We start from the raw sequence: 13,795 nt of genomic DNA, 5'->3' as shown, positions 1-13,795 counted from the left end.
AATCTTTTGAATCTCTTCTTCTAAAGCAAGAAGTTGTACTTCTCTTTCAATCTTTTCTTTTTGTTTTTGAAGTACCTCTTCATGCTTCCAAAGTTTTAGTGCTTCAACCTCCTTGGCAATTTTTCTAAAACTTTTAGGAGTATCAAAGTCACTACTACTTGGAGAATGATGACTCATGATTAAACAATAAGAATTTATATGCTATTCAAAAAGATATAAAATGTTTTTGGGATTTTCTAGGAATGAAAATAGCACTTGGAAGTCTAAGTGTACAAATTGCACTATCAAGGGAGGTGAGCTACAAAGAGCCACTTAATAACCAAGCCTTTTCAAGTGGAAATCACTAAACTCCTTTGTGGTACTTCCAATTCCCCAAAACTTTTCACAAAAATTTTGAATGCTTTTTCACAATTGGTTTGTTTTGGAAGCTAAGCTAAACGTGAACAATTAAGAACTACACAATTCTAGACGTTTCAAGGCAGCAAAATAAAGCAATTAAAAGACAAGGAACTTAAAGGAAACAATGTAAGCAACTAGTCGGATATCTTAAGTGGAAGCTTGAAACATATGGAATTTCCAAGCCACTTCCACTAGCACTACACGTGAGGATGCTAACAAGGATTTAGATATACCTTACCAGCTTCTTAATACTCCCTCCAAGCTTTACAAATTGGTTTAAAATACAAAAGATTTGGCAAAAATGTAAACTAGCCTAGGAAAGCAATAAAGTGGCAGTTTTGGCAACCAATTAGTGACGGATTGATGTTCAAGTTTTCCAACACTTATTCAAGTGTTTAATCCGCCACTAATCCTTCAATATGATGCTCTTGGACCTGCAAAAGAAACACAACAAAGAGGTTAATGTGGCTGCCTCACAAGGTGAAGGAATTGGTCACTCAAGTGAAGGAAGTTTAGGAGGATTTTGGTCACAAAATTAGGTCAAATTTGGTGATTATAGTGTCCAAAATTTTCCTACTCTTTGTTGAGCAATGCTTGATCCTTGAGCAAGGATTTAAGGCCACTTCCAGCACAGGAAAATTATTGAAAGAAAACTAGACAAGCAATAGAAGCACAATTTGAAAAGCTTATACCAAAAATTAAGAGTAATATGTGTAAGACAAGACTCAAAGAGGTTCAACAATTAAAACTGAAAATTAAGACTCCAAAATAAAGCTAGCACTCAGATAGGAAAGTTCCTAGATAGGTACTAGAATAGATGAACAAAACAAAAAAAAATTGAAAGCAATTGAACAAGTATAGAACAAGTTGTAGTCAAAACAATAACAAGGAATCAAGTAGGTTTTTCAGCTTGTACACCTCTCGGCTTTTTCCTTTTAAATTGTTTTCTCTATATTTTTTTTATTCTTTCTTTTTCTATATTCAATTTAAGATTCCAGAGAAGGTAAATGCCTTTTGTTTCAAATTTTTTTATGATTCCAAGCTATAGAAACCGAGACTACAAGTTAGGTCAAAATTCAAGTGAAAACAAGGAAACTAGTGCACTAGTTTTTAGGTTTTGTTTTTGGATTCTTTTTGTACTCTTTTTCTTTTGAAATTTGGAACTCTTCTTTTGTTTTAGGCTCTGTATTTCCTCTGTTTTCAGCCTCTTTTTTTAAAAAAAATTTGAATCCACAAGAAAAGTGCACTAGAAGTAGGTTAAACACTTGAAATTTTAAGTCACAAAATTTTTTATAAGATTTTCAATGGAAAGTGATTTGAAAACTTAAGAACACAATGGAAACCTAACTCTAAAGAAACTTGCTAGGACTAATAGCAAATTATGAACACAATAAGGTAAAAGAAAAAGCACATATAGGTAGGCACAAATGAACACAAACCGAAAGCAAAATATGAACAATGTACTCAAAGAAAAAATTAGGTCAACATGCTATTCAAGGAATTTTGTGACATAGAAAGACTACACACAAACTCTAAGACAAAACATGGATTAAAAACCAAAATCTAATGCAAATGCATGAAGTCCAATCACGGACACATACAAGAATGGAGAGACTCAAATTAAATCAAAACAAGCACAAGCTAATAGGTCCTAAACATGTTCATTGTGGAAGAAAATTCAAAAATAATCAACCAATGGATCTATGGAACAAAAAGTGATTCAAAACATATAGATCCGAAAATAAACTCAAACAAGACAAGAAGAACCACAAGAACACAAGATGAACACGGACACAAAAAGGATGAAGCAAACTTATCTCCTTGAAGAACCTTGCTCTTGATACCAAAAATGATGGAGGTGAGTAGAAGTAGTCACTACAAGAAAAATGCTGATTTCCGATGGAAATTTCTGACGGAAATAGGTAAATTTCCGACGGAAATAGGTAAATTTCCGATGGATTTTGCTTTTTCTGACGGATTTTCGACGGATTTCAATCCGTCGAAAAAAGTGGCGTCGGAAAAAAAAAATCCATCAGAAATAATTTTTCTGACTGAATTTTCTGACAGAAAATTCTGTCAGAAATTTCTGACGAAAAAATCCGTCAGAAATTGCTGTCAAAATTTCTGACGGAAAAATCCGTCAGAAATTGCTGTCAAATTTTCTGACAAAAAAATCCGTCAGAAATTATAATTTTTTTTAATTTTAATAAATTTATTAATGTAACAACTCTCATATTTGGCCTCTCAAGGGTTCTATTTCACAATATTTCACTGTTTAGTGTGTTTTATTCTTACTTGTGCAATTTCTGGGAGACTTCCCAAAAGGTCACCCATCCCAGTACTACTCCAGGTCAAGAACACTTAACTGTGAAGTTCTGATGAGTAAGCTACCGAAATGTCTATGTATGTTGTCAGTATAACTTGTACAAATTAATTCATTTAAGTCATCCTCAAATATACAATCTCATATTTGTACTATAATAATAATATATAATAATTTTATATTACGAATAATAATAATAATAATAATATATTTAATTATTCTTTATTTATATGTACTTACTTTTATAATTAACATCTACTTATTTTTATTTAAAATTATAATTTAAATTATTTAATTTTATAATTTATAATGATAATATAATTTATAAAATTATAAATATTTATTTATTACATACTTATAAATTAAATTTTAATATTTTAAATAAATTATTAATTAATTTAATATATTTATTTACCTTAAATCAAACATATAAAATTTAAAAAATGTATTTATCCTTATTTTTTTTTCTAATTATCAACTATTAATAAAATACTAACTTAAAATCTTATCTAATTATATATAATATTTTCATATCAAATTTAAAACCAGATATTAGTTATACAAAAATATTAAGATCATATAGTAAATTGTCAATAAGATTTTAGTTAAATAATTTAAAATAATTAATATTTCAATTATATTGTTAATTAGCAAATAATTTATTCCAAAACTAATTAATTTTTTATATTAATTATTAGTAAAATTTAATAACTTTTAATTTAACAATTAATTGGATCGATGAAATTCAACACACCATGAGTTATTGAGCGGAATAACTTTACCAAGAGTTATTTTGTAAGTTATCTTAAATCAAACATATAAAATTCAAATAATGTATTTATCCATGTTTTATTTTTTAATTATCAACCATTAATAAAATACTAACTTAAAATATTATCTAATTATATCATAATATTTTCATATCAAATTTAAAACCAGTTCTTACATTTTCGACAAATATAAATTTGTCTAAAATATTCTATCAATAATATAACTTTTCTTACAAAAAATTTCTCATAAAAAATATAAATTTTTCGACAGATTTAATTTTGTTTTATAAAAAATCATCTTCGATTAATATAACATTTTGTATATATGATTTAAGAGTAAAATATTTTCAATTTAACGGTTGAATTTACAAAATTCACATTTAATATAAAGTTATTGAGCGGTGTAACACTTAGTAAAATTTATACCATTGTAATTATAGCTCCCCTCATGTATATATATATATATATATGTGTGTGTGTGTGTGTCTATATATATATATGATTTAAGAGTAAAAAATTTTCAATTTAACGGTTGAATTTACAAAATTCACATTTAATATAAAGTTATTGAGCGGTGTAACACTTAGTAAAATTTATACCATTGTAATTATAACCCCCCTCATATATATATATATATATATATATATATATATATATATATATATATATATATATTAAATGCGACTTTTACAATGTATTACACCGCTCAATAACTTTATATTAAATGTGAATTTGGTAAATCCAATTGTTAGATAGAAAGTTCATATCTCTTATAGATTATATATACAAAACTTTATATTAATCCAAGATGATTTGATACTTCATTTTTATAAAACAAAATTGATGTAATATATTCATTTCAAAATACACTAAAATATGAACACTTGGATTATCTTCCAGTTGTTGTTCAATTTTAACAAAATTTGATATACACGTATAAAGTGATATGAACTTTCAATTTAACGGTTGGATTTACAAAATTCACATTTAATATAAAGTTATAGAGCGGCATAATACTTAGTAAAAGTTACACCGGTATAATTATAACCCCTTATATTATATATATATATATATATATATATATATATATATATATATATACACATACATATATATACAGCGACAGCTGTACGTTTGGAATAGTGAGGCACTTGCCCTCACTACTATTTGACATATACATAATTTTTTATCTAAAAAAATAATATATTTTAAAAAATAAAAATTATATTCTAATAAAATAAATATATAGATTCAGAAAAAATGTTTATTTATTTGATATCTGTCAAATTTTTGAAGGAAATTAATTCTCATGTGATAAAAAAATTTCTTAATAATGAATTAATTTTTAAAAAATGTTTAATTATAATATATATATGTATATATATATATATATATATATATCTTAATATTCACATATATAATGTAATATATTAAAACAAATAATTTTTTGATAAAATAAAATTTGTAGCATGCATGTTTTTCTTTTGTGTTTTTTATTTCTTGTATACGTTGATTGAAAAAATCAAAATAGTAAAATTGTATACATTGATTAAAAAAATCAAAATAAGAAAAATCATAAGATTTATATTCCATTTAGAATTGTTATTATAAGATATATTTTAAAATAAATTATCATCTAAAAATATATATTAGATATTAAAAACATATTTATATCATAAATAAATTAAACTTTATTTTTATAAATTTAACATATAGATTTTTATATTTTTAATAGTGTTAAATTATTATAAAATAAGTCTATATGATTGTAGTTCTACCCAAATATTTAAAAATTATCTATGATAGATAAATAAGTCACACTTAAAATATATATTTTTAAAGAAAGTTAGGTTCAAACCAAGTAAATTATAATAAAATATAGTATAACCTAATTTATTTTCATCTTTAATACTAATCGTAGATATAAAAAACTTGTAATAAATAATTATAATATATATTTATACCTTTAAAAGATATATAAAATTTTTAATACTACAAATATATATAAGAAATTAAAAAATAATAAATTAAAAATAAGAAATTAAAAAAAGAAATTAAAAATATAAATTAAAAATAAGATTTCTGACAGAAAATTCTGTCAGAAAATTCCGTCAAAAATTTCCGACGGAAAATTTCGTCGAAAATTTTCGACAGAATAATTCCGTCAGAAATTTTCTGGCAGAAATTTCTGACTGATTTATTTTTTCGTCAGAAATTTCTGACAGAAATTTTCGTCAGAAAGTTTCTGTCAGAAATTTTCGACAGATTTATATTTCTGTCAAAAATTTCCGACAGAAAATTTCTGTCGGAAATTTTTAACAGAAATATAAATCCGTCAGAAATTTCTGACGGATCCATATTCGTCAGAAATTTTCCGTCGGAAATTTACATTTTTCTTGTAGTGAGTGATGAACAAGCTCCTCCTAAGCTCCTCCTAGGCACAGATCCTCTTCAATGGAGATGGAACTAAGTTGTTGAACTCCTTGAACGAAATTCTCCAGCTGAAGACAAGGTCAAGACCTTGAAGAAAGCATCCAAGCTCAAGAACTCAAGGGATTGCACACTTCAAAGGGAAGGAAACTAGGTTTTCCTAAGGGAATTTTGAAGGAACTCTCTAAGGTTCTCTCTTGGGTGATTCGGTGACTCTTGAAAATGGCTGAAGCAATTCAGATTCTCATATATTCAAAAGTGTGTTACAAGGTGAGAAAAGTTACATTTATAGGAAAAATTAGGGTAACTTGGCGGCACTTTTAGTGAACCAAAGTGGCGCCAAGTTTGAATTTCAAATTTGAATTTGAAATTCAAACTTTGGCCACCTCACATGATCACACGGATGCTACCCTCATCTAAGTGTCATTTAAGAGTGACTTGGATTGAATTTGAAGCTCACATGGCCAGATCCACCCCATGCCATCCATGTGACTCAAATTCAATTCAAATTACTTCTAAATGATGCTTAAATGTAGCCTATTTCTCCTATTAATGTATTCTTCATATAATCCTAATCTAATGACCGAAATACATTGGTCTAATGAATACAATGAATAGGAAAAATTACAAGAAGAAGAATGAGCCCAATATTGGGTACCAAAAGCCCAAAGGCCCATGAAGCCCAAAACTAAGCCCAATAAGCCTATGGCCCAAAAATGCTACTCTATGTGGTCCAAAATACAAGACCAAAATATGTGAAACCTATACTAATATAATGTATACAAAACATATAAAAATAGCTATAACAAAATATGGCCCATGAAAAGTTCAACTTCGGCCTTCCCAGGCCCATCAGGCCATTGGGCCCTGACTGGCCCAAACCTTCATGTCTAGCCAACTCCTCTTGGATCTTTGAGTGTGTCACCTCTTGCATTCCCAAGTATGATTCCATCACCGAAGCATTTAGAAAAATAAAACAGAAAAAAGGCAAGCTTCGTATATGTTGAAAAAGCCAAAGCTAAGAAAAGGAAATTTAGAAAAAACCTTATTACAAGCAGATGCCTAGAGAGGCATTACAATACTCACCTTGACAAGAACAACACCCAAACTCTTACCAACCATCCCACAATGAAGGCGCTTGGAGAGGCATCACAATACTCACGTGGCAGGGGAAACACTAGAATCCCTGCCAACCATCCACTTATCTGCCCACCAATATAGGGGCACATCAAACATCTCCTGCCCATTCACTTAGGGGCAGTCTTTCATCCCACAACACCAACAAGAAGACATCAAGTACAAGATTGGTAAGGGTTGCTAGATCCCCAAAATTATTACAAGATCGGTAAGGGTTGCTAGATCCCTAAAACTAGTACAAGATCGGTAAGGGTTGCTAGATCCCCAAAACTAGTACAAGATCGAAAAAGGTTGCTAGATCCTGAAAACTAGTACAAAATCGGTAAGGGTTGCTAGATCCCCAAAACTAGTACAAGATCGGTAAGGGTTGCTAAATCCCCAAAACTAGTACAAGATCGATAAGGGTTGCTAGATCCCCAAAACTAGTACAAGATCGGTAAGGGTTGCTAGATCCCTAAAACTAGTACAAGATCGGTAAGGGTTGCTAGACCCCAAAACTAGTACAAGATCGAAAAAGGTTGCTAGATCCTCAAAACTAGTGATGGAGTTTAGGTTGAAGCAATGGATGGATTCTTGCTTCTTGTGACCTTCTCCGAATTTGAAGACCTTTTCCTTGAGCTTGCTACAGTTTAAAAGATGGAAGAAGATGGAAGGAATGGTAGGAGAATCCCTAAGCTAAGGATGGAAGCATCCAAGCTAAAGATCCAAAGGAAAGCTCACTTTCAAGGCTAGGAATGGAGGTTTTCCTAGAACTAGAATAGGTGAGGTTTCGGTGACTCTTGGAGAGAATATGGCTGAAGTAAAATTCAGAATTCTCATTCATTCAAAAGTGAATACAAGTTGTGAAGGATCTTGCATATATAGGTTCGGCTAGGGAAGCATTTTGGTGCCAAGATTCAAACACCACATGTGGCGCCAAGATTTGAATTCAAATTTGAAATTTGAATTCAAATCTTCACTCCCATGTGCATGTCCGTGGATCTAGGTGCCCTCATGCATCTTAATTTGATTTAGGAAGCATTTAGGGTTGATTTGGCTAAGCACATGGTCATCCACAAGTGACACCATCCATTTGATCCCAAATTCAACTTAAATGCCTTCTAAATTAAATCTAGTTTAGCCTAATGAACCTATTTAAGTAATCCCTCAATAATCCTAATCTAATGGCCTAAATACAATGGCCAAGCAAATACAATGGAAAGGAAAAATTACAAGAATGAAAATGAGCCCAATATTGGGTACCAAAAGCCCAAAGGCCCATGAAGCCCAAAACTAGGCCCAATAAGCCTATAGCCTAAAATGTTATCCTATATGGTCCAAAATACAAGACCCAAAGTATAGATAACCTATACTAACATGGTATATACAAGATATAAGAAAATAGCTAAAACAAGATATGGCCCATGAGAAGCTCAACTTGGGCCTTTCAAGCCCTATCGGGCCCATTGGGCCTTGACTGGCCCAATCCTCCATGTCTAGCCCACTCTTCTTGGCTCCTTCAATATGTCACCCCTTGCTTTCCTAAGCATGATTCCATCAACTAGTACAAGATCGGTAAGGGTTGCTAGATCTCCAAAACTAGTACAAGATCGGTAAGGGTTGCTAGATCCCTAAAACTAGTACAAGATCGGTAAGGGTTGCTAGACCCCAAAACTAGTAGTGGGCTGGATGAAGCCCTAAATATCAGTCCAGCCTAGGGAGGCTGAGCTCAGGATATACTCCGTCTTCAACAAGTTACAAATAAAAGAACACACTACCATGAAGCAATCAAAAGCAGTAGGAAGCATCTACATCAAGACCAGAAGCCTTGATGTTTCAGTTTACCATCCTTGAACACCCAACGGAGCATATAACCCAACACTCAGTTGCTTCAAAAGGAAAGGATATAGGAAAGCACCATCTACCTGAAGGAAATGATGTAGGGGGCATATACACTATTGAAGTAAAGGAGAAGATTCGGACATAGAATGCGACATGGGGCATTCACATGGATCTTGAAGACTATTTGTTTCGGTTTACCATCCTTGACACCCAACAGAGCATACAACCCAACACTCAGTTGCTCTAAGGGGCAAGGATATAGGGAACACCGTCTACCCAAAGAAAACAACATGAAGGTATCTATTGTCAAAACAAGAGTGAAGATCCAAATTTTCACCTCACTATCACAAGAGAAACAATGGAGTTTCTACTTGAAGGCTGAAGATCAGGTGTATAGTTTGTCACCCTTGTTACCCCATAGAGCATGCAACCCAACACTCAGTTGCTCTAAAAGGTAATGATACGAGCAAATACACCTATCCAAGGGAAGCAACGTAGAAGCGTCACACAAAGAGACGAAGAAAAGACCCGAACGAAATGTCTACGTCTTTACTTGCCTTTGGAAAAGAAACACATTACTATTCCAAAGGATAAGTAAAGAGGGGCAGTTGTAGACACCAAATTTCATCCGGGGGCGTACAAACAACAAGACAGGACATTAGAAGGCCCAAAGGCCCAAACAAGCTAGTTTTAGAAACCTGGAACGGGCTATTCCAAAACCAGAACGGGTCGTTCTCAATTTGGAACGGGCCGTTCCAAGTTCCTAAAATGGCCTAAAACCCTAGTTTGGAACGGGTTGTTCCCAAATTGGAACTGGTCGTTCCTAACTCCTCAAAAAAAGGCTAAAACCTTAACTGGAACGGGCCATTCCTAAATTGGAACGGGTCGTTCCAAGTCATTAAAATGGCCTAAAAACTCTTGTTTGGAACGGCCGTTCCAGTTTAGGCAATTGTGTGTTAATCTCACTTCTGGAACGGGCCGTTCCAATTTCAAAACGGGTCGTTTCAGTTACAAAATTTACACACAACGTTTAGATCCAGAACAGAGGCCATTCCAGTTTTGGAACGGGCCGTTCTAGAAACCCTTCTGTTGCCTATAAATAGACAGCTTGGGCACAGTTCTCAGGGCCCCAAAAATTTTGTCCAGGACTCCTTAGAGCTCAAAATTTCTCTCTCTCTCTCCTATTGTATTTCTTGAGTATTGTGAGGCAATTGTAGTGTGAAAGGTTGCCACAAAGCACCTAAAATCTCCCTATTTTGAAGATCCAATAGAGCTCATTCAAGAGGTATTTCAGTTAATTTCTTTCTCTCTTTTTTTATTTCTTATCTATAATAATTATTGTTATAATAAAAATAATCATATAGACATTTTAGGGTTAATTGTATAATTTAAATTTCAAGCATGTAAATATATTAATAAAGGGGATCTAATATTTAATTTATTAAATCTTATCACGTTAACTTCATCATAGGGTACCGATTGAGGGCGCTGTATGGGTGCTTAATACCTTCCCTACACGTAACCGACCCCCGAACCCAATTTGGGTTATCAAGGCCATTATTGGATTCTTTTTTAAAAACCTTTTCTTTTTCCAATGTTTTGAGTAAAACATTGGTGACGACTCCCCGAACCTATTTTCAAAACCATTAATTAAGGATTAGTCTAGCATCCGGGCATTCCTTAATTAATGAGACTTTTAACAGGATGTCTAAACCATAGGTCGCAAGATCAGAAATTTTCGGGTTGCGACACATCCAAGCCCAAATAAGTCTAACAAGACTTAGCTAGTTACACCTCTCCTAATCTACTAATTACACCCTTAAGTAAAAATAATACAAAGACAAAATTACCTACACTACTTGACCCAAAATACAAGGTCAAAATAAAGCATAATATTTACAAGGAAAATATAAAAAAAAAAATGAAGTATGAAATAAGCCTATAGCTCAATGGAAGCTTAGGCCTTCTACCTTCACCTTAAGCTCACTCCTCTTGCATTCTTCTTGACATTCCTTTTGTCAAAGATCATATGGCCTTCAAGAATAGTTTTTCATCAAAAATCCTCTAACCCTTCCTCATGAAATAAGGAGAGGTTGAGAAAAAGACGGCATAGAAGTTGTTCCTGAGAAAGAAGTGATGATGCCTGGTAGTCAAAGTATCAATCTTCAAGGAGGTTATTCAACACGATAGCCAGAGGATTCGTTTGTGTTAGATCCACTTCCTCCTCTCGTAAATGATATCTTCAAGCTGTATGAACACTCTACATAGTCAAAAATTGAGACCTCCCTTAGATGTTGACAATAACATTCACTAATAAAGACTTCCAGGGGGTGGAGCCGATTCAAGATGACCCATGCTTATCAACATGGAAATCTTTGATTGCATAGTGCGTAAGACGTTGGTCAATCAAGGGAGCTCGGTCAACATACTATACTAGAAGACCCTTAAATAGTTGGATATACCAAAAGAAGAGTTGATATCCTATGATGAACCCTGGTTGGCTTCTCCAGGGAACGAGTAAAAACTAAGGGTTTCATAGACTTGTATACTAGATTTGGGTTGGAAGAGGAAGTCTATCAAAATATCAAGATCCGATACATTGTGGTACACGCCATCACGTCATACAACATACTTCTTGGGAGACCGTCTCTTAGTACATTTGGAGCAATTGTGTCAACACCCCACTTGGCAATGAAGTTTTTTTCAACAACAAAAGGGGGTGATCATGATACATGCCAATAAAAAAAGGGCAAGAGAGTGCTACATGGTTACTTTAAAAATAATCCCGCTATTAGAAGATGAACCTAGTAGGATCAACTCTAGCACAACTTGCAACATAGTGTCAAACACCTCGAGTTAGATCCCTATTTGGAAGAAGAAAGGATGCGACCTAATGAAGATGTCATCCCCATGCAACTTGGCCAAGCCTCAAACCAAGTAACTTATGTTGGATCTCAGTTAATAGACCAAGAAAAGTCAAGATAAAGTAGGTCACATAGAATAATGTTGACCTATTTGTATGGTCTCCAACAAACATGTCTAGAATCAACCCAGACTTTCACTGCCACAAAATCGCTATGTCGAGAGGTCAAACAAGCCCCTCAAGAAAAGTGAAAGATGGGCATAGAGAGACACAGGAAAACCAAGTTTGAGGCAGCTAAATTATTGCTAGACTGTTTCATCTAAAAGGTGGATTATACAACCTAGTTAGCATATGTCGTTATGGTAAAGAAACCAAGTGACAAATAATAAAACGGAGTATTAAATAATTTTTAATTTTTAAAAAATTTGTAAACTTGATCTATGCATTAAGAACTTTTAATTTAATAGTTAAATCGTTAAAATTTGATATAGAATATTTGGGTAGAGTAAGTCTAATAGATTTACTCTTAAAATAAGTGTATCATCCTCTGTCTATAAATGTATATAATATTATTTTATTATTATTTTGTGGCAATTTTTATTACCACTAAAAACCATATTAAATGCTACTAAAAATTTATTTTGTTATAGTGATACCACTTAATGAAAATTTACCAGAAAAGTAGACAAACATTTAATGAAAATTTTTAAGATTTTATGTTGCTAAAAAATAATTACCAGAAAAATAGACAAACATTTAATGAAAATTTACCCAAAATATTTTAATAAAAACTGAAAAATAAGGGTGTGACAAAAATTATTATTTTAAATTTTTAAAATATTAGCTATTGGGTTTATTTTATGAAAAATCATATTTCAAAAAGATTTTTATATTATGGATTTATATACATGTTATTTAAAAAGTCACTTAGATGTGTTTTGCATAGCCTATTGATCTCATATTGAACTTTGTCAAATTTTTATGCATTGTTATATTGGTTCAACTCTTTTAACTAGTCTGTGTATTCGTTAGTTTTTTTTCGTAAGCATCAAGCGTTTCGACATCATAAGAAAGCAATATTAAAAAATAGAATAAAAATAATAAGTCAAAAATAAAGAAAAAATGCATTACTCATTTATTAAAATTCTTTTGTTACAATTTTTTTATTTATGACATTTCTTCTAAGAATATTTTACTTTTCCAGTCTTGTAATGTAGTATCACTTGTTCTTGCATGATTGCAAGCAAGAATCAACTACATAACAGTTTCGAAGACCAACATCTGACAAAAAAAGACAATTATCAAAAAGTGTAAGAGCATAGTTAACTCAATTATCAATAATAAGAAAAACCGTAAACAAGGTCATGGAAAGTAAAATCATGCATACCAGTGTTGATGTCAACAGAGTTGGTCAAACCACAAGCATTAATACAATCATATGGAACATCGTTGAACGTTTTACGACAACTTGCAGTACATGTTTTAAAACAACTAAGACTTAATTGTGGAGCGCATTCTAAGCCACATTTGGCAAAACACTTGATCTTACTAAACACATTGTTTGGCTCGACTTGTGGAGATGGAGGATTGACATCAGCTTGCACAAAGACTAACATAATCATCATCATCATAACTCCAATAATACGAATGTTATTCATTGTCATTACTCTTCTCTATGTTTTTACAATGTATATTTTGGTTGTGATGTTTTGATTAAAAGAAAAATGTCATTTTATAGGCATAGAGTGTTGCATGGAAAATAACTTTAATTTTTCACCAATATTTCATATAAGGTTAGTATCATTTTGTGCTAGTAAAATGGATTTGATTTGTATTAATAATAAATCATCAAGATTAATTAAACAAGAATATCATCAATTTAATTATGTGTACTGCAATTCAAAAAAAAAAAAAAAAAAGAAGCACATTTTAACAAAGTAAATTAAGAGAATAAAAATTAAATAAATTATATTTATAGAAAAAAACAAATATATAATCTATGTTTTACTTTAATGTATCAAAGAGATTCTCCAATTGATAGTTAGAGGCTAA

This window comes from Cajanus cajan, chromosome 1 (genome assembly GCF_000230855.2).
Source record: "Cajanus cajan strain Asha chromosome 1, NIPB_CcT2T_4, whole genome shotgun sequence".
Taxonomy (NCBI): domain Eukaryota; kingdom Viridiplantae; phylum Streptophyta; class Magnoliopsida; order Fabales; family Fabaceae; genus Cajanus; species Cajanus cajan.
This window is presented reverse-complemented; position numbering follows the sequence as displayed.